The sequence below is a fragment of the Cavia porcellus genome, unplaced genomic scaffold, assembly GCF_034190915.1.
Source record: "Cavia porcellus strain 051 isolate PalLab524CR breed Dunkin Hartley unplaced genomic scaffold, mCavPor4.1 scaffold_5, whole genome shotgun sequence".
In the NCBI taxonomy this organism is placed as follows: Eukaryota; Metazoa; Chordata; class Mammalia; order Rodentia; family Caviidae; genus Cavia; species Cavia porcellus.
The window spans coordinates 9,719,073-9,737,883 of record NW_026947488.1 but is presented as its reverse complement, the minus strand read 5'-3'; the positions used below and the strand labels follow the sequence as shown (position 1 = coordinate 9,737,883).

The 18,811-nt window shown below is 49.8% G+C and overlaps 1 protein-coding gene and 1 long non-coding RNA gene across 8 annotated transcripts in view; one reads left to right on the top strand and one right to left on the bottom strand.

The window, feature by feature from the left end:
- Positions 1–15,736, bottom strand: part of Znf217 (zinc finger protein 217) — a 34,997-nt gene extending 19,261 nt beyond the window's left edge. Inside the window, exons 1-2 of one of the 6 annotated variants that reach the window (XM_063248137.1) lie at positions 15,590–15,736; positions 15,179–15,277 (exon numbers count right to left, since the gene is read on the bottom strand). The gene's annotated coding sequence lies outside the window, so the exon portion shown is untranslated. Of the gene's footprint in view, positions 1–2,053; positions 2,856–3,839; positions 3,938–4,164; positions 4,354–7,608; positions 7,783–15,178; positions 15,278–15,589 lie in introns of those variants that run through there. The other 5 variants (XM_063248135.1, XM_063248139.1, XM_063248133.1 and 2 more) reach the window with 5 other exon arrangements.
- Positions 4,047–7,819, top strand: LOC134475958 (uncharacterized). Of its 2 annotated transcripts, XR_010047304.1 has the most exons (3): positions 4,063–4,182; positions 5,772–5,925; positions 6,330–7,819. It is a non-coding gene; the product is annotated as an uncharacterized LOC134475958 (long non-coding RNA). The 2 variants fall into 2 exon arrangements; XR_010047305.1 differs by lacking the exon at positions 5,772–5,925 and having other exon boundaries at positions 4,047–4,182.
- Positions 15,737–18,811: the final 3,075 nt, after the last annotated feature.

The window sequence follows — 18,811 nt, the reverse complement described above, 5'->3', positions numbered from 1 at the left end:
ATGAGAAGCAGATTTCAGGAAAGAATGGTCCTCCTCCTTCCACTTCCTTAAAGACAGATTTCTATCTGCCCTCGTGGTCGACACTCAAAGCCCTTTGGCCCACATACCACACTGCCAATTTGTCCCACTCCATTACCAGCTGGGGGACACTCACCCCAAGATCAGCAGAGGAGATGTCAGCAGAACTTCAGCAAAGGTTTTGTCCCCCCCAAATGAGGCCACCTTCAGTCATCAGGCTCCCCTCACCCAAATTTAAGACACTTCCTGCCGTCTTTGTGTAATGACACTCTCTGCCACATGCACTTGGGCTAGTTAACACCTCTCTGGCCAAAATCTGGCCATGAATGGTGCAGACAAAGTCTGGTTAGTCTCACCACTCTGACTGACCACCTGCTGGAACGCAGGCCTTTGCGGCTCAGAGAATTCCGTGGCAGTCTTTCTATTCAGTTTTAGTATTTGTTCTGTGGTACTTTCCAGGGCTTTTTGATTTTTAATACTTAGTAATTTTCCAATTTTAATAGATTTTAAACCCTTATAATGTTTATTTTAACGTACCGGAATACTCACCAATTTATACAACTACCTCCTTTTTTTAGGGTCACTTACACCTCTAAAACTTGAAAACCCACAGCCACTGCTAAGTACTTCACCTTTCCAAATCATTCATTTAGACACACTGCTACAGGATTAAACTGATACAGGAAACCCGAAATGAGCCTCTTTCCCCTCAAAATCCACACTCACTAGGTTTCACCAGCACACCTGAGAAGGAACATCAAAACTGATTTTTTTTTGAGCAAATGGAAACACAGCTTCACAGAAAACATTTAAGAACTTGTATGATTTATAAGTAGAGTCAGACAAAAGCTCCTGTTTAAAGTACTATGTTTTAACGCAGTCAAGGGTCATTAAAGACTACTCAAAGTTCTTATCAGCCCGGATCATGTTTGAGACAACTGTGAGCGAGGAACGTGATGTGTGATAAAGTGGAAAAACGGCGAGCACATCTTCGGGACCCCTGAAGCTCTAATCAGGCATCTCCAAATTAAGAGTGTTGGGAGGGGGTGAGCCCTGCTGTGGTAAAGCACACCGTTTCATAATAAAGGGTGGCAAAGGAGGAAAAAGCCATTAGCATTTATCTGCAGCAGAAGACAGACTGAGTCAGAGCCAGCCATTGTACTCCTGAGCCATCTCGTCGGCTTGTAAGGGCTGGATGATGAAGTCTTATTTTCAGATTTCCTCTAAAAGGAGCCCACTGGAAAGGGCTTAGGGGCTCCTACGCTGCCCTCAAGCCTCCCTGCCAAAAATGGAGGATTACAAAGAGCCAAGCTACCCCACCTTGCAGGCAGAAACCTCCAGTCCCTAACCACCTGGAAAACAGAAAGAAAGAAAGAAAATGAGCTACTATCAAAACAGCTTCTTCAGGGTAAAGGGGGAAATTATTCTAATTTTTCTAAGTGGTATCTTAGTTCCTTTTTTAAAGTACGAAGTGAAAGGGAATAATATGAACCCCAGACAACTGCTCCACTTCCATCTCCCAAGTAATTAAAAGACAACAAAGTTCAAACTGCGAAGTGGTAGAAGGTGTTGCGGAGATTAAAGGCGTGTAAAAGAGGCCGGACACCAAAGAAGTCTTTGTCCTTCCCCACCAAGTTATACTCTTCCCTTCTCACTTCCTCCTCCCGTATGCAAATAAATGTACAATTCTCAAGGACTAGTCTTCCTCCTTACACACCAAAACCAGTACAATTCCTACCCACCCGATTATTAACACTATCCCAGCTATCCAAATACATTAGAAACCTGTCTTGTAACTATTGACAACTGAATTTTTAATCCAAGTCACTGCCTCTCAAAGGTAATACTTACATAACAGATTAACACTGGCAGCTTTGGGGGGGGGGGGAGACTTCCTCTAAAACATCAGGATTAGAAAACCACCACCACCTCCCCCAAAACACCCCCGGTCTCCAGAACACTGAACAAAACAGTATCTAGAATAAACACGGTGACTTCTCAGAAGGAAAGGAGCCATCTCCCATGAAGGACACACCTTCGCAGTCCTTAGCACACATTAACTGAACAAGCACCAACTAGTGGCTTGACTGTTAGATTTTTCAGACAAAAAGCGATGGGTTCTTCCTCTGCAATTGTCACTCCACGAAAGGCTTTTTTAGAAACTCTAGACCGATTACTCATCCTTCAAAGTGGTATAAAATCTGGAATTTTCGGTCTCAGCTGCCTTCCATGAAGGCACTCAATCCACTTCGGGGGAGGGAGTGCGGGGAGGAGCACCGGGCCAGGACTTCCCGACACATACAAAGGGAAGGTGGCTGGGGGCCCCCGAAGACCCCCACCACCTAGTCCCAGGCCTGGACGGCAGCTGTTGTTACCCTGCCTCTTCTTTTGTGGGCCTTAATCTCGTGTCAAGTCATTCAACCAACTCAAAAGCGATGAAGACATAATTGAATCAACCTGAACCGAATCAGACCAAGCCCTTTTAAAACACACAGCTAATGGTTCCAACCCATCCCAGAGACCAGGAGCCGGCTCCAGGCCGGCAGCACACCACGCCAGGGGCCCGGGGACCACTGCGACCGCCACCTATCCAATACATGTTGAGGAATGCGCCGGGCCTCGGCCCGTAGGCTGATCAGAAGGATAAACCGAGGCTGCTCCGGGAATCTCAAGGTGGAGCAACACACTTCATACCCGGAGCCTCGCAAGGACCTCAGCACTCTGGGGGGTGGGGGAGGGGACACCAAGTGGGGGAAAAGTTTCTGCTGCTCCACGGTGGATCGGCCACTAGGGTCCGGGAAGGGGCCACGGGGGGCTCGGTGGCTTGTGCTTTTTTATTCTCGGAGCCAAACCTTGCGGAAAACTCCTCGCCTGCTCTCCCCACCCCCACCCACCCCACCCGCCCAAGAATGTGGCTTCCGTCCTCGCCGGCCCAGCCCCAAATCCTAAACTGTGGGTGCCCGAGCCCCGGGGCCGGCTGCACCCCGAGGCAGATGGACCATGAAGGCAGCCCCCACACACACACATCCACCCGAGGGCTGGGACTGGGACAGATCCGGGAAGAGCGCCCCGAAACAGCGGTCTCGGCGCCCGGCGCCTCCCGGCAAACTTCCCTTTAAAAGAAGAAAGAAAGCAGCACTTTGGGCTCCCAGCCCCATCCTGCCGCCCGCTCGGGTTCCCAGTGCCGCCTACCGCCGCCCCAGGGTCCCCAGTGGTGCACACGTTCTCTACCAGTTGACTGGGCAATAGCAGGGATTCTTTTAGGAGGGGAAAAAACTTTAGAAAAAAAAAATGTAGAAGCCAAACCACCTTCTCGCCCGCATCCAGGACACGCAGCCCGTGCGCCTCGGGCTCACCAGCGGCCAGGCGACCCGAGGCTCCCGGGACGATTTCGGGGTGCGGGGGGAGCCGGGTGCGGGGCGGGGAGGCCTCGCCCGCCCACGCCCCCGCCACGCGCCCCCCGCCCGGCCGTGGGGACGGCCCGGCCATTGTCTGTGGGGGACGCCTGTTAGGACGCATTGTTTGGGCTGTTTCCAACTTGCTGGGCTCCCCGGACTACCGCGGGGACCCCGCGCCCGTCCCCGGCCCCCTGTGGCTGGGATGGCCGAGCGGGAGACCAACCCGCGGGCTGGGAACTTTTCTGGGGCGCCCCCTGCGCCCAGCCCCCCGCCGGGCCCCGCGCCCCGCAGGGACCCGGGACCGCGGCCGGCCGCGACGCGGAGCGGGGCTGCGGGCCGCCCCGCGCTGGGGAGGGGGCGCCCGCGAGAGCGGAAGCGGCCGGCGGGCGGCGCGGGCGGAAGGGCGGGCGGGCGCCCCTTTACCTGGGCCGGCTCCTCGGCCATCCCTCGCGCGGCGGCGCCCGGCGGCACTGACACCTCAAGCTGAGCCGGCGAGGTTTGAATGGGGAGGCGCGGGAGGGGCGGGGGGCGGAGCGGCGCCGACGCGAGTTTCGCCCGGCCTTTTGTGCGGGCACCTCCGGGAGCCCGCGCCGCACCCAGCCCCCCGGAGCCGCGGGGCGCCCCGGGCTGAGGGGCGCTGCCATCCTGGGGCGCCCCGGGGCCCAGCACCGGGAAGACCCTCCCCGGCAAGAGGCGCTCCCCACCCCCACCGCCCCCGCCCCGCGCAGGATTGGGGGGCCGGGCTCACCTCGGGCGCGGGGCTAAGGTGAGTGGGGCGGGGTGCGCACGGGGCAAAGGCGCGGGCGCCCCCTACTCGTCCGCGCGGGGACAGTGCAGGCGCGGGGGTCCCTAGAGCCGCCCGACGCGGCGCGTCCGGCGCTGGGGGACTGTTGGGTCAGAAAGTGCTCGGAGCAGCTGTTGCGCCCTCCCCCGGCCCCGCCGCCCGAGACGCCCCGCCTCCCGCCTCCCCCCGGCCGCGCGGCCCCGCCCCAGCCCCGCCTCCTCACCCACGTGATCTGCGCAGGCGCGCCTCTGTCACGCCCACCGCCTCGGACCCCGCCCCTGTGACGGGCGCGCGCACGCTGGCGCGCGCACCCCCTACTCTAACCCAGAGTGCCGCGCACGCGCGCGCCTTGCCACCGCCCCCCTGCCTCCCGCCATCCGTCCAAACGTGGCGGGCCCGCGCCCCGGCAGTTCAGTGACAGGTAGTAGGGGAGTGGGCCGCAGGGTAGTGCGCAGGCGCAGACCCAGCCCTCTTCCTCGCCACCTCCCCCCTCCCTCGCAAGGTGCGCCCAGGCGAGGGGAGGGGCTGGCAGCCGAACTCCTGGGTCATCTAGAATTACAAACAAAAAACGTTTCTACTGGTTTGAGCTTAAGTCAAAAGGTAGCTGTGTACAAAAAACACTTGCTCAGATAGGCTTTAAGTATGAGGAAGACCGATGAGATAGGATGACTACAATTCTGTATCTTCATACAGCTAAATTTTTTTTGGTCAGAAGGCGTTGGGTTTGTTTCACTATTATAAGTCCAGTTTTCTAAATTTGGATTCCAGGTTCCAGGAGTCTACTTTGTTTTGATAGAAATCTAAGCGGATGAAACTAGGCTTACAGTGGGGTTAGAAAACAAAACAAAAAAGCAAGCCTTTCCCCCTCCTTTCTACGCCCAACTGATACAAAGTGTTTCCCAACTGTTTTCTTCCTTGTTCACCAGCAGAAAGGTTGAAAGAAAAGCAGGAAAAGGTTCCTATCCCAAAGACCTCTTACTCCCGTTCCAGTACTTTAAGTAAACCCCAAGGAGGAACCACGGATGAAAACAATCACATCCACCAATTTTTCTGCTCCCAAATGCAAATGAATGCAAATGTGAAATGGATCCATGGAAGTAGCCACAAACAAAATAGCCAAGTTGTTTTGTTCCCTAAACTAGCCTTAGTGGCCCCAAAATGGGAAAGCTTAGAGGTATGTCAAGAAAAGTATTTAAAATATATTCCTCAGTCAAAAGAAAAGCAAAAAATAGCCCTATTTTAAAAAAAAAAAAAAGATCCAGAACTGGTGAGCAATGCAATCCTTATATTTAATAGGAAAAGGAATTTGAGAAGACGGCTTAGCAAAGGGGAAGAATTTGCCTGGCGTGACGTTACGCTGTCATTTTATATATAACTACTAACTCCACATATGGTCTGGTTAGCCTTTTTTAAAAAGGAAGTGAATCAATTACTCACAATTAATTAGCAGTGCCAGAAGTAGATCCCTAGGCCAGCACTATTTTTTTTTTTTTTCACTCAAGTACATGGATATTGATCACTTTTAGTCCTGGGATTCCTTTTCTAACAAAAGGCATCTTCTTTTAAAATAGCTGATAATGACTTACAGTCACACTCCAAAACAGTTCCAAAAACGCACTCTTCTAGAGCAAGAAACTTCATTTAACTTTATCAAAACAAACGCCTCTCAAGCCTTACTACAAAACAAAGAAATCATGAGCCAGTGGGACCAGATCGCTCCTTACCGTAAGTGTGGCCTCCCTCTACATGTTAATAGATAACCTTTGAACTCTGAAACCTCCAATGCTGTAAACACAATAAGGCTGATAGTTTTAAAAAAGAATCTAGTGTCAAAATGGAGCAAAAAAGGAAAGTCCAAACTTTTCAGTTAGGGGTAAGGAAACAAATATTCTGACAAATAATTATCTCACTAAGAACAATGAGGCTCCTGGCTCCTACTCTGTTGCTACTAAATTATTGGGGGGGGGGCAGGATATTGAAAAGCTTGTACTTTTTTTTTTTTACCGCGCTCTGAAAGGCACCACTTTGTTAAGCATCACATCATATGGTTGTTATCGCTTCTCCTCTCCCTGCCCCCTCCAAAAAAAACTTATCATGTTGTGGATGGGTTGTTTGTTTAAATGTTGTAGGTTTTAAAATTGAAAAGAGAATTTCGTTAGCCGATCTCTCTGCGGAGTTTTGTGTGACGTTTGAGCGAGTATTTACAAAGAACCTTAACTCCTGGAGACGTGCCAGCAGGCTGGGAAATCGCTGCAGAATTCTGCCCGTGACTGACTGCTTGGTTGCAAATACATTTTGTGTTTTCAAAAGGACGAGGAGGGATCTGAATTCGCCGCGAGGGCTTCTGCGAGAGGCATTCTTCCCCTCGAATGTGCAGCCTCCTGCCTCGGATTGATTTGGAAAGCATGGGGAGAGGGGGCGATTAAAAATGGAAATTCCAAAAGTAACAGGAGAACACCGAGGAACATTTGGTTTCGAAAGAAGAGCTAAGAAGAACTCGCATTCTTGCACCCAGTGAAAACTGAAAAATCGAACGTTAGTCCAGCCCTGGCTCCGCCCACACGTACGCCTGGCTCCGCGGGCTCCCTGGCCCGAGATGTCTAAAGGAATCAGGTGCTCCAGACGCCAGCCTCAAAAACAAAGGGAGGACAGCCGCAGCAGCGTCCCTCCAGGGTGAGCCCGGGCTCTGCACCGCACCGGGAGGCAGCTCCACCCACCTCCTCCCGCGCCATCAACAGCAGCTCCACCTCACTTTTCACAACTGCCGAAAAGGCCTTCCTTAATAAGTATTTCCCAGTGCACACCTATGAAAATCACACTATCTCTGCTTAGCACTATACCAGACCTCTTCAGCTAACATCCGATTTCCTACCCAGGGCCTGCCCATCCCACCATTCTCAGATCAAATAGCAAAAAAAAAGAAAGAAAACAACCTCTTTGGATTCGCTGTATTTAAATATGTATTGGAATCATCTTTGGAGACTTAGCCTTAATTAGAAGAACAGAATGTGGTATGATCTCCTTTCCCAAGTATTTACTTATTTCACTGTGGAACTATTATATAAAAACAATTTGGAAACTAAATCGCCTGAGCTGAAACACAGCCAGTAGAGATACTTGAGGTAAAAGAATTCAGTGCTTAAGAGCAGGAAAACGGCAGAGAGGCGTCAGCAGGAAAAGAAAATGAGAAAGTCAGGCAGACCTGCCAGTCTGCAAACTACAAAAAGACATCTGAGAAGGAGGAGGGCGGCCCTTCCACACACTGAGTGCACTAAATGAAGCAGGCAGAGCAAACAACCCCAAGGAACAGGCTTCTTCCTTCCGGCTGAGCTCTGCATCCCCAGCCATCGCAGCGTTCCGCTCCTGGGAGATACTATGCTAATACACGGTAAAAACAGCACGACTTACCTTTCAGCGGGGAAGGCCGCGCCTGGGACCCGGAAACCCTACCGCCCGCTGGCCCACCTGGCTGGGAACAGTGGCGGAGGAGATTTGATTGCTGGGTTTTACAAGCAAACCAAAAAAGGGAGGGGCCAATCATAAAGCTCAATTTAAACAGGTTTAGATCTAATCCGGACTTTATTGAATAAACCAACCTTGATAAACTAAGAAAAAGAAAGACACTTGTTTGATTTTAACTCTATTTGTCCCTTTGGCAAGTCTGCTTACTCCTGGGCGCACAACTTGGGTCTCCCTCTATTGCCCCAGGATAGCTTAACAAAGTTGACTTACTTCAGAATCTTCCTTAAAGGTAACCTCGGGCAGGGTGGGGAAGCAGGTGTCTGGAGCACCCAGGCTCGGGGTTCAAATCCTGGCTGCACATGCCCGGTGCACAGGACTCCCACACTCCTCGGGTCTTCCACGGGGAGCACTGGGATAAGTCGTGGGAAGCAGGGAAGAGGAAACCAAGGACCTTCCTGAAATCCCACTGCCACCATCACCCCAAGAAATGGTGCTATCTTCTGTCCCATTTCATACTCATACCAAAGCCTTGAGGGCAAACGCTGGCATTTGATGCCCCGGCTCGTGGTACCAAACCCTACGACCCCTCTCCCTGGCTTTCCCACCAGGCTTGTCTGGGACACACCGCCAGTTCTCCCCAGACAAGTAGCAGTGTTCGGTCTCCCCTTGATCCCCACTCCAGGTCAGCGCCAGGAGGACCTTCTCCCCCATGGCGCACCTCGGACTCAGGTCAACGCTTCCTTCCACCTTGGTGAGAAAAGCCCGCTCCACGACTTGCTCACCCCTCCCAGGGCCTGTGGCTCCAGCCCCCACAGCTCTGTCTTGCTAAGCCCTCGGTGGCACCCTGTGCTTCAGCTCCCCCAGGCCCCAGCTAGAGCCTGCAAACCCTACTGGCTCTCCCTGGCACCCTTCCTTCTGTCCGGGAAATCAGCCTCCGTCCCTGCTGTCTCCCTCACTCTCCGGCATGGTGGCCTGGCTAAGAATACCTTCTCTCTGGTTCCACCTCTTGAGAAAGTAATGACCCTAGAATATTATTTAATCCCTCAGGTTTTCATTTCCTTATCTATCAAAAAAGGGAGTTATGGCCAGGCATGGCAGGGCATGCCCGTAATCCCAGCATTCAAGCTGAGGCAGGAGGGTCACTTTGAGTTCCAGAACAGTAGGGGACACACACACAATTTTTTTTAAATAAAAAAGGGTTTGGGACTGGGGATTTAGCTCAGTGGCATAAGCGCCTGCCTAGCGGGTACAAGGTCATGAGTTCGATCCCCAGTACCAAAACAAAAAAAAAAAATAAGAAACGGGTTATGAATGTGGCAAAGGTATAATACAATTATATAAATATTCCTATTTCTACAAGACTTATATAAATATTCCTATTTCTACAAGACTCTAACTAGAGAATTGACTGGAGCTGGGCGTGGTAGTACACACCCATGATCCAGGCACTTGGAAGGCAGAGGCAGGAGGATCACTGAATTCAAAGGCCAGTCTACATACCATGGTGAGACTCTCTCAAAAGACCAAAAAAAAAAAAGAGGATTAACACTGTAAAGCTTATAAAGCTGAGGTTTTTTAAGGGCTCGCACTGGTGTAGGCATGGGAGATTGAGCAATAAGCCAAACAAATGAGGCCTTTTCCCTCTGGCACTGATCTTCTAGGACACAGGAAACACACACATGCACCCAGGGGCCCAAGGGACTGGAGAGAGGAAGATGCTCCTCTTTTACAAGGGGGCCCCTGCAGAGAGAGCAGACAGTGGAGCAGACCAAGGCGAGGAGGAGCAGCCCGTTCTGCTGAGGAGAGAGCAGAAGAGACCTGGAGAGGACCAGAGCCAGCAGCGCAGAAGCAGGGCAGGCCTCGGTCAGGGTCATGCCAGGGATGGGAATTTGACCTTAGCTGTGGAAGGGCATCGGATGGCCAACCCTCCCACCAACACCTAGGGCACTCAGACGGGGCCGCCTTGGAGGTGGTTATGGTGCCCTCCGACGCCCTCAGTCCCCGACTGGACCCCCGCAACTAGTTCATTCCATTTCAATACTGCTGCCATTTCTTAACAGGAAGCTCCTTACTTGTATAGTATTTCCCACACTCCAAATGTACCTCTAACCGCTGGCTCCAACTTCAAGGTCGCGGTGCCAAAGAGATACCTTCCAGAAGAATGCACACCACTGCAGCTCTGAGCAGCCGCACGGATCTTTCCGGATCTTTCTGAATTCAGAGATATCCCAGATATCCCAGCCCTCCTTAAAATCTGATCCAGGTGTAATGGTACACGCCTATAATCCTAGCACTAGGGAGGTTGAGACAGGAGGATCATTGGGAGTTTGAGACCAGCCTGGGCTACAAGACCAGCCTGCACTGCATAGTTTTGAGGCATAGTTGCCTCAAAAAGACAAAAAAAAAAAAAAAAAATAGGACAGAGATGCAGCTCAAAGGCTCCGGGTTCCTTTTGATTTGACTGACTGTTCTGTTATGTCACATTTGGTTCTACTCTCTTCCAAAAAAGTAATAAGAACTGTGGGAGCAACAAAACCCAAAATGTGTAATTGTCATTGTACAAAAGAGAGGAAAAGAAAGTGCTCTAAACGATATAGCTGCATGTATATTTAAGTGTATAAGATAGATAATGATATTACTGAGTTTTGTTGGATCACTGAACAGAACTGTTTGCAGTCTCACTGTTGCAATGTCCACTTTATAAGCTTTAATTTTGTAACTTGAACAATTATTTCTAAGATGACAAAATGTAATCCATTAACTAGTGATTTCCTAGTGTTTATTTTTTTCTGTAAATAAACTAGTGTTTATTTTTTTCTGTAAATCTGTATAACTTGTACCCTTTCTCTCCTTTGTTTTCTTTTTCTCCTTAAATAAAATTTAAAAAAAAAAAAGGCTCCGGGTTCAATCCCTAGCACGGCAAAGGACATATATCCATGCAGACAGCCTGACAGCGTGGCTGGCAGGCCCTGTGGCCGGCCAAGGCTCCGGGCTATATCCTAAGTGCGCCGGGAGGCCCAGGAAGGAAATGGGAGGAAAACTGAAAGAACCACTGAACGTCAAGTGTTTCTTCCTCAAGAGGTTCGACTTGGCCTGACAAACGTCACAAGTCTCTGCACTGCAAGCTGACACTGTTGTCCCCACCAGTGCCAAGGGGCCGGCGATGGAGTCCCAGGAGCCGCCCACAGGCCCGCCCAGCTCCCTCAATCTTTATCCCTTTAGTCATTACCTTTTTCTTTAAAAAGAGGAAACTGAGGCTCGCTTGGTTACGTAATCTGCCTAAGGTTACACACCTGATACCTTCTCTCCTACCTTCAGACGGTGCTGAAGCCAGGGAGCCATGGGAACCCCAGCTGCATGGCCAACCTAATGCCCTCAGTCCTAACCATTACCCTGACGGCGACTTCTGGCCACCCTGCTTCCCAGACAGCGCAGCACAGCAGCTCTAGGCTGTTTAAAACCTCCCTCCCCCCTCCTCCCCTCCCCTCCCCTCCCCTCTCCTTCCCTCCCCTCCCTTCCTCTCCTCCCCCTCTTCTTCTCCTCCCCCCTCCCTCCTCCCCTCCCCACCCTGTGCCAGCTCAGCCCTCCTTGCCCTGGGGCGGATCCCCTCCCACCTGTCAGCCACTCCTTGGAGCTCTAGGTGTCCCTTCCACCTCCCTCTTCCCCAACAGACTGTAAACCTCCTCTGGAAGTAGTAGAAAGGTCACCCCAATGTATGTCTCAACAGCAAGGAGCAGAGTGCTCTGTGCATGTTGCTAACAGGCAATAAATGCTTCTAAAATTAAAATACCGCCCAGCAGACACACTGCCCTCCAGCGCCTTCCCTCCCCGTAAGCCGCTGTAGAGACCCTGCCACTCCTGTGCATCTCAAACACGCCTGTTCCTTCCGGCCCCATCCCGAGCTCCTTGTCTGACCTCTGTAACAACCTCAGATCTTTGTCCAGCGCCAGGCTTCTTGGTGGCTCAGAAAACTTTTCCCCAAGATTCAACTAACAACCATCTTGCTGCTGCCCTGGGTGAAGGAAAATCTCTTATTTTACCAAAAGGAGTCACAGTTCACTTTCAGAATGCCAGGATATAAAACAAAGCCTGACCCCAGCCCACCCAAGCCCTGATTCATTCACTAAATATGTATTGACCACTCCTTTCTCCCAAGCAGCTTGGCTAAGTAATAAAGAGTGAGGCACAAAACAAATCGGATTCCTGCCCTCCTGGAGCTTATATTTTAACATGAGGAACAGACATTAGCAAAATTACATCACAAACAAACAGATCAGGATATAATCCTGTATCTACCCTAGAAAATTATCACCTGGGTACACAGAGAAATGTACACAAAGATGTTCACTGCAGCATTGTTTATAATGGAAACCAGAAACAACTGCACACTCATGGTCAGGAAAATGGCCACAGAAACTGTGGAGCAGACAAGTTTCCGAACAGCAGCCAGAAAAAAAAAACAGCTGATAGAAGCAATTCTCCTGTGGACAGATTACTAATGGGAAAATATTCTGCTTTTGTTTATAAGTATACACAGTGTTTTCTGAAGGAACTGTATAAGCGTGTATACTATTTAGATATATGTATACTGTCCACAGAAACAAAATCATGTAAGATATATTTATACAAATGCATCAATAAGATTGAGAACATCCACACCAAAGCTGTTTTCTGTGTTTTGTTTTTGTTGTTGTAGCATTTGAGATTAAACTGAACACCTTCACACTGTCCTAATCCCCAACTCTTAAAAAAAAAAAAAAAAAAAAGAAAGAATGAATGAATTTTCAGACGTAGTCCAGCTAAAAGCAGTAATTCTTTAACATGCCAAGGAGCCAGAACAGCTTGGGGATGACTAAGCCTTGTGGTCATTTTATACGTACAACATACAGTTTTTACCTTTGTAATCAAAAATCAGTTGCCTGTGGATCATGATAGCACAGGCCTGCACACCAGCACTCCAGGAAACTGAGGCAGGCTGGAGAATCACACCTTCAAGTCCAGCCTAGACAATCTTAGGGAGACATTTAAAAGCAAAAATTTCCCTGGCCAGACATAGTGGCACATTCCTGTAATTCCAGCACTATGGGGCTGAGGCAGGAAGATCACAAGGCCAGCCCGGGCTACCAGGGAGACCCTATCTCAAAAAAAATTTTTTTTAAAGGCTGGGGATATAGCTCAGTGCAAAGGCCTTGAATTCAACCCCTCAGTACCAGAAAAAAAAAAGTTCCTGTAAACATATAATTACACGAAACAAGCCAAGCACAAAAAGACAAATGCTATATGATCTCACTAATGCGTGCAATCTAACACAATCAGAGCAGTCTGGAGAAGTCGGGCGTGGCGGGGGGGTGTACTCACCTATAGTCCCATCACCCTGAAAGGCTTGAGGTAGAGCCCAAAAGGCAGGCTCAGCCTGGGCAACTCAGTGCCTTAGTGAGATCCCAAGAGGGGGTGCATGCTAATTAGCGTGATTTAATTATTCCACACGTATAACCCGGATTGTACCATCACACTGCACCCCTGCACCCCTAAGTACACGCACTATCTGCCAATTAAAAACTCATGAAGAATTTTTAAAGGTAACTACGGACATGTAAAATTTCCTGGGAAACTGAAAATTGGAAGTAAGATTTGTGCTCCACCTTTGATAAACCCTAACCCTGGCTGCCTGCCTGTCTGCCCCACCCTGTCTTTCTGGCTTCCCAAACACACCAGGTATTCACAGCTATGCAAAAATCAATCTGCAGGTGGGCATGGGGGTGCAAATCTAGAACCTCAGCACTTGAGAGGCTGAGGCAGGAGCATCACCACGGGCTCAAGGTCAGCCTGGGCACACAGTGAGTTCAAAGCCAGCCTGCACTACACAGAGAACCCTCGTCTCACAAAAAAATATATCGGTGTCGGCAGCCAGGCCTGCAGTCCCATCCAATTCTCCCCAAATGCCGCCTCCTTCAGACATCCCAGGGCTCAGCCCCGGGCCTTAGAATCTTGACGGTTTCCTCAGAGCCCTGGAAGGCTGTTTGTCTCATTCCCTTGCACAGATGACGGGAAGGGCCAGTTCCTCCAGGTCATGATGCCCGGCACACAGGAGAGAAGTGTTCCAAAGTTGAGCTGTTCAATTCAAGTACGTAAGTGTGCTCCCTGGAGTCTCCCTTTCCTCGTCCATTCATTGCTCACCCAACTGTATGTATTCAGGGTGTTTTGTTTTCAATGGCTGAGTATCAAATCCAGGGACTGGCCCATGGTAAGCAAACACTACCACTGAGTTATGCCTACCACCTTCCTGTATTTTTGTTTGTTTGCTTGCTTGCTGAGGCAAAGTTTCGCTATATGGTTCAGGCTGGCCTTGAACTCACTTTGCAGCCTAGGCGGGCCTCGAATTCCCAGTGATTCTCCTGCCTCAGTCTGTATTTAATTTTTGAGAGATGATGTTACTAAACTGCTCAAGATGGCTTTTAACTATCAATCCTTTTTAATTGTTTTATTTTTATGTATTTATTTGGAGAGGGAATCTTACTATGTAGTCCAGGTTGGCCTAGAATCTCAGTGACCCTCCTGCCTCAGCCTCGTGAATCCTGGGATTACAGGTTTATGACACCACACCCAAGGACGAATATGCAATCCTATCTCAGCTTTCCCAGTAACTGGGATTACTACAAGCATCTGCACCGTTCACACCCAGGCCATGATTTGTGTTATTAACTAATTTATGATCCATATAGCCAGAGCACCCCTAAAATAGCAACATGAATCATCTTTGCTGAAATCACTCATAGTTAAACACATCCAATTTTTTAGTTACTTCTACAATAATAGTAGTAACAAGATAAGTGATGAGGGGAAAAAAAAATAGAGCTCTTTATCAAGCCCATGCTATGGGCCGGAGTCACAGAGTCTCAATTCCACATCTGGTTTATATCATGGGTTAATTAGTTCTCAGAATAACTCATATATTTAAATCATTTACAAGATGGGCGTGGTGGTGCATGCCTGTAATCCCAGCACAAGGAGGCTAAGCCAGGATTGCAAATTCTAGGCCAACCTGGGCTACACAGCAACATCCTGTCTCAACAGCCCCCCGCCCAAAAAAACCCAGCCGAGTGTGGTAATACATGCCTATAATCCCAGGACTCTGGGGGACTGAAGTGGGAGGATCACAAATTTACAAAGTTGAGCCCCGCCTAGGCAATTTAGCAAGACCCTATCTCCAAGAAAAAGAAAAATTAAAGGAAATGAAATAGCATGGCCTGTAATCTGAGCCCTCAGGAGGCTGAGACAAGAGAATCCCTGCAAATTTGAAGCCAGCATGGGCTACATAGCAAGTCCGAGGCCAGCTAGTGCTGTACAGGGAGACCCTGTTTAAAAAAAAATAAAAGAAATGACTCAATGTGAATACTTGGGGTCAAGTCTCAGTACTACAGAACAATAATAATAATAGTAATAAAATGATAACCACTAATAAATCCATTCTCACATGGGGAAAAGAGGGCCACTGTAGGTTAACTTGCTCACTAACCTGCACTTTTCCGCAGCTAGGACGCGGTGGCTGGTCCTCGGGAGTCTGACACCCTTCTTCTTCCAAGTGGTTAACCTCTTGGAAGGAGGTCGAAGGAGACTAGAGCAGGAAGGGAGATCCCAGGTTGGCCTCTTCCTTCGGGTTGAGCTCCTGATGCTCCTCTACTTGGGGGTGTCTAGAAGCCCGCCCCTGCAGTGGCGTAAGGGCTGAGCTCCTGGAAGGGGCCCTCCGTTCACACCAGGGCTTCTCCACCCAGCTAGGCCACCCTGCCAGCTCTCTGCCCTGTGTCCCGCTCTCGAGGTGGAGGTGTTAGTGCCCAGGGGCCTTGGGACCAAGAACTGCGATGGGGCCCTCGAAAGCATGGTTACAGCACCAACGAAGGCGCACACGGTGCTAAAGACCACGGCTTACCAGCACCCCAGGCAGGTGCCACCCCGCCAACGTGCTCAGTGCCAGGCGCCGCCAGGCTGTGTCCACAGCGCAGTGGGGCCCGGAGCTGGGCCCGGATTGTCCCCGGCAGCCTGCAGAGACGCTGAACCGTCCACCACCGGAAGGCCGGGCAGGCGAAGACCGTACCTCGGGGTCGCCAGCCGAGGAGGAGCCGCAGGGGGCGGCGAATTTATGCGCTGCGCCAGGTGTGCGCTCGCCTACGCCCACCGGGCCAGACGGACGGACCGACGGACGAACGGCGCCACACAGACGTGGCCTGCGATTGGCCCTGCCGGCCTCTTGCCCACGACCACCTCGCGCCCACGCCCAACGGTTTTTGCACGAACCGGAAATGAGCGGAGCTGGCTGCGGACCCCGCGCACCGCCCCACCTGTGCCAGGGGTGCAGCCTGGCGCCGGCGGGGGCGAAGCGGCCCGAGCCCCTGGCCTGGCACAGCCGTGAGCCCTCGCTCCTCTGCGCGCCCCAAAACTTCGCCTTCCCTCATCCCTCCGCCTCCGGGACTGTGTTATTTTTTTTTTTTTTAAGAATGTGGTTAGCACATTGTGTTGACATAATTTTTACAAACCCCAAGCCAGCATGTCCTCTTGAAAATATTTTAAGAGATTGTTTTGTTCCCACTTGCTTTGAGGAATAACCTTTTACATCATGAAGCGGGAGGGAAACACTCAAAGGCAAATAATGGGACGGATCATCCTGCCCCAACTTTTTCCAAAAGAGAGAAAAAAGTTAGAAATTCTCATGCTGGGCTTTTGAAGAACCAGGAGTCCCTCTGCCAAGTGTGTCCTTATCTGTCCCTTCCCCCACTCACACATAAACAACGCTAGAGAGTTTATCTTTCTCCCTGACTTTAAAAAAGAGGGGAGGGGGGAGATCTGATGCATCAACTTCTCCAAGCCACACTGGATGCATGCATTTTCTACCAATATTTTAACCCATGAGATAGAATCCCTGAAAGAAAACCATGATGCTATGGCCAGAGATGAGCAGTTGCTCAAGCAGCTTTATTTGGAGTCTACAAATGAAAACAGTGCGTCCCCAAGGAAACGAGGGGGAAGCCCGCAGGAGAATGGCCAGGTCCTGATCCTTGGTTGCCCCGTGCCCGGGGCATCGTTTATAGGAATCCCTGGGTTTGCTGATCGCTTTCAGCCGTGTTTTGTGCGGCACCCACTCAGCCATGTGTGAATCAATTAAAGACTCGGCTTTTAAAAAGGAGAAGGAGGAGGAGGAGGAAAAAAAGAAAAGGGAAAAAAGGAAGAGAAATGCGACCTTTCCTCCAACTTCTTCACAAAAGGCCGAGGCAGGAGAAGCCCCTGCCTCTCCCCCAGCCCCCCAGGCCCGCAGTAGAAACTATTACCACGTTTTCAACATTTTGTCTGCCGGTTTGCTCATTTAATCAGAGCCACTTTGTGGCTGTTTGGGAGTGTGCGCCGGCCGTGTTTGTATGGCTATAGAAGATATGTATTTATTTCTTTTGAGAAGATGATTATGACCACGTGAAAAGCAGGCGTGATGTAGGGAAGCCCTGACAAGCCTGCCTCAGCCTCCCTCCTGCTTCGGAGGTGGAGGGCAAAGCGGTGTAAAGGACGGGGAGACCAGTCCAGGGCCTCCCCAGTGCTGGGAAGCTGGGCTGCGCAGGAATCCTCCAGGAATCACTCAGGAAACAGCCCCCATCGAGGAAAGGGTGTGAGGAGCGAATGTGATTTACTCCAGGGAGGAGAAAATAGACACAAATGCTCCCACCACACGTACAAAGGAACGGTTAATCATCCAAGACGTCCCACACTACTGCAAACACCCACGTAACACCAGAATTCTTTAGTTTTTTGAGACAGAGTTTTGGTACGTAGTCCAGATTGGCTTCGAGTTCCCAGTGATCCTCCTGTCTCGGCCTCCTGAATATTGGGATTACAGGCATGCATCACCACGCCCGGCTGAGACTGGGTCTGGCTGTGAGCCCAGGGTGACCTTGAACTCATGATCTGCCTCCTTCAGCCTCTCAAATACTGGAATTACAGGTGTATGCTACTGTACCTGGCAGACTTTTTTTTTTTTTTTTTTTTTTTTTTTTTGGTACCAGGGATCGAACTAACAGCCTTGCGCTTGCCAGGCAGGCGCTTATGTTGCTGAGCTCAATCCCCAGCCCCTAGAATTTTATTTTTAAAGTTTGAAAACCAAACCACTGGAAAAGTTATAATAGCCAATGGAAGCCGAGCATCGATCCCAGCACCCGGGAGGCTGAGGTGGGAGGATCCTTGCAAGTTTGAGACCAGCCTGGGCTACAAAGTGAGCACAAGGCCAGCCTGAACTGCATAGGAGACCCCATCTCAAAAAAAAATAATAATGGCCAACAGAAAAGCCAAGATGCAAAATCATGTTTTAATATGCTGCAAATATTTTTATTAGTAAGCAAACAGGTTGGATGTAGGTATGATAAAAATATTAAAAATTTTTTATCAGGAAAATTTTAGAATGGGCTGGCTGAATATTTGGTGGTGTCAGGTAATGTATTTCTTTTTTTTTTTTCTTTGTCTTTTTTTTTTTTTTTTTTTTTCTTGTACCAGGAATGAATCTCAGGGCCTTCTGCTCCCCAGGCAGGCACCGGCTGCTGAGCTAAATCCCTGGCCCCTGTATTACTTTAATTAACTCTAATAGCCGTTTATACTATTGCAGAATAATTTAGAAAGATACTTAAGGTATATACTAAAGCTTATAGGAGAATCATGTGATATATTAGAATATTCAAATTTATAACACCAAAGAAAAAAAACCCAGGAGAATGGAAGCAGATGTGGTTAAACATCTGGAGATTACCGAAGTGGGCTCGGGTATGAAGGGGTTCATTGTACTATTTTTAGTAGTCTACTGTTTGCATCCATTTCAAAATTTTATAAATATTTTCAAATGGTTGTTTTCCAGTAATGGGGATGCCTGACCTTTCCTCTCCTTCCTGTTTTTCTCTTTTCCATACTATGCCTGTCCCGCCCTAGAAATGAAACAAATTAACGTACTTGACCTACAAGAAATTGAAAATAAGACCTCCAAGTCCCAGAGCTGTTTTTATTCCTGTGTAATCCCAGCCAGTCCTGAAAAGGCTGGGGTGAGCCAGGGCACCCCAAAATACGGGCTCTACATGGTCAAGCCGTCTGGGGGATGCCCTAGTGCCATCGGAGTAACGGCTACAAA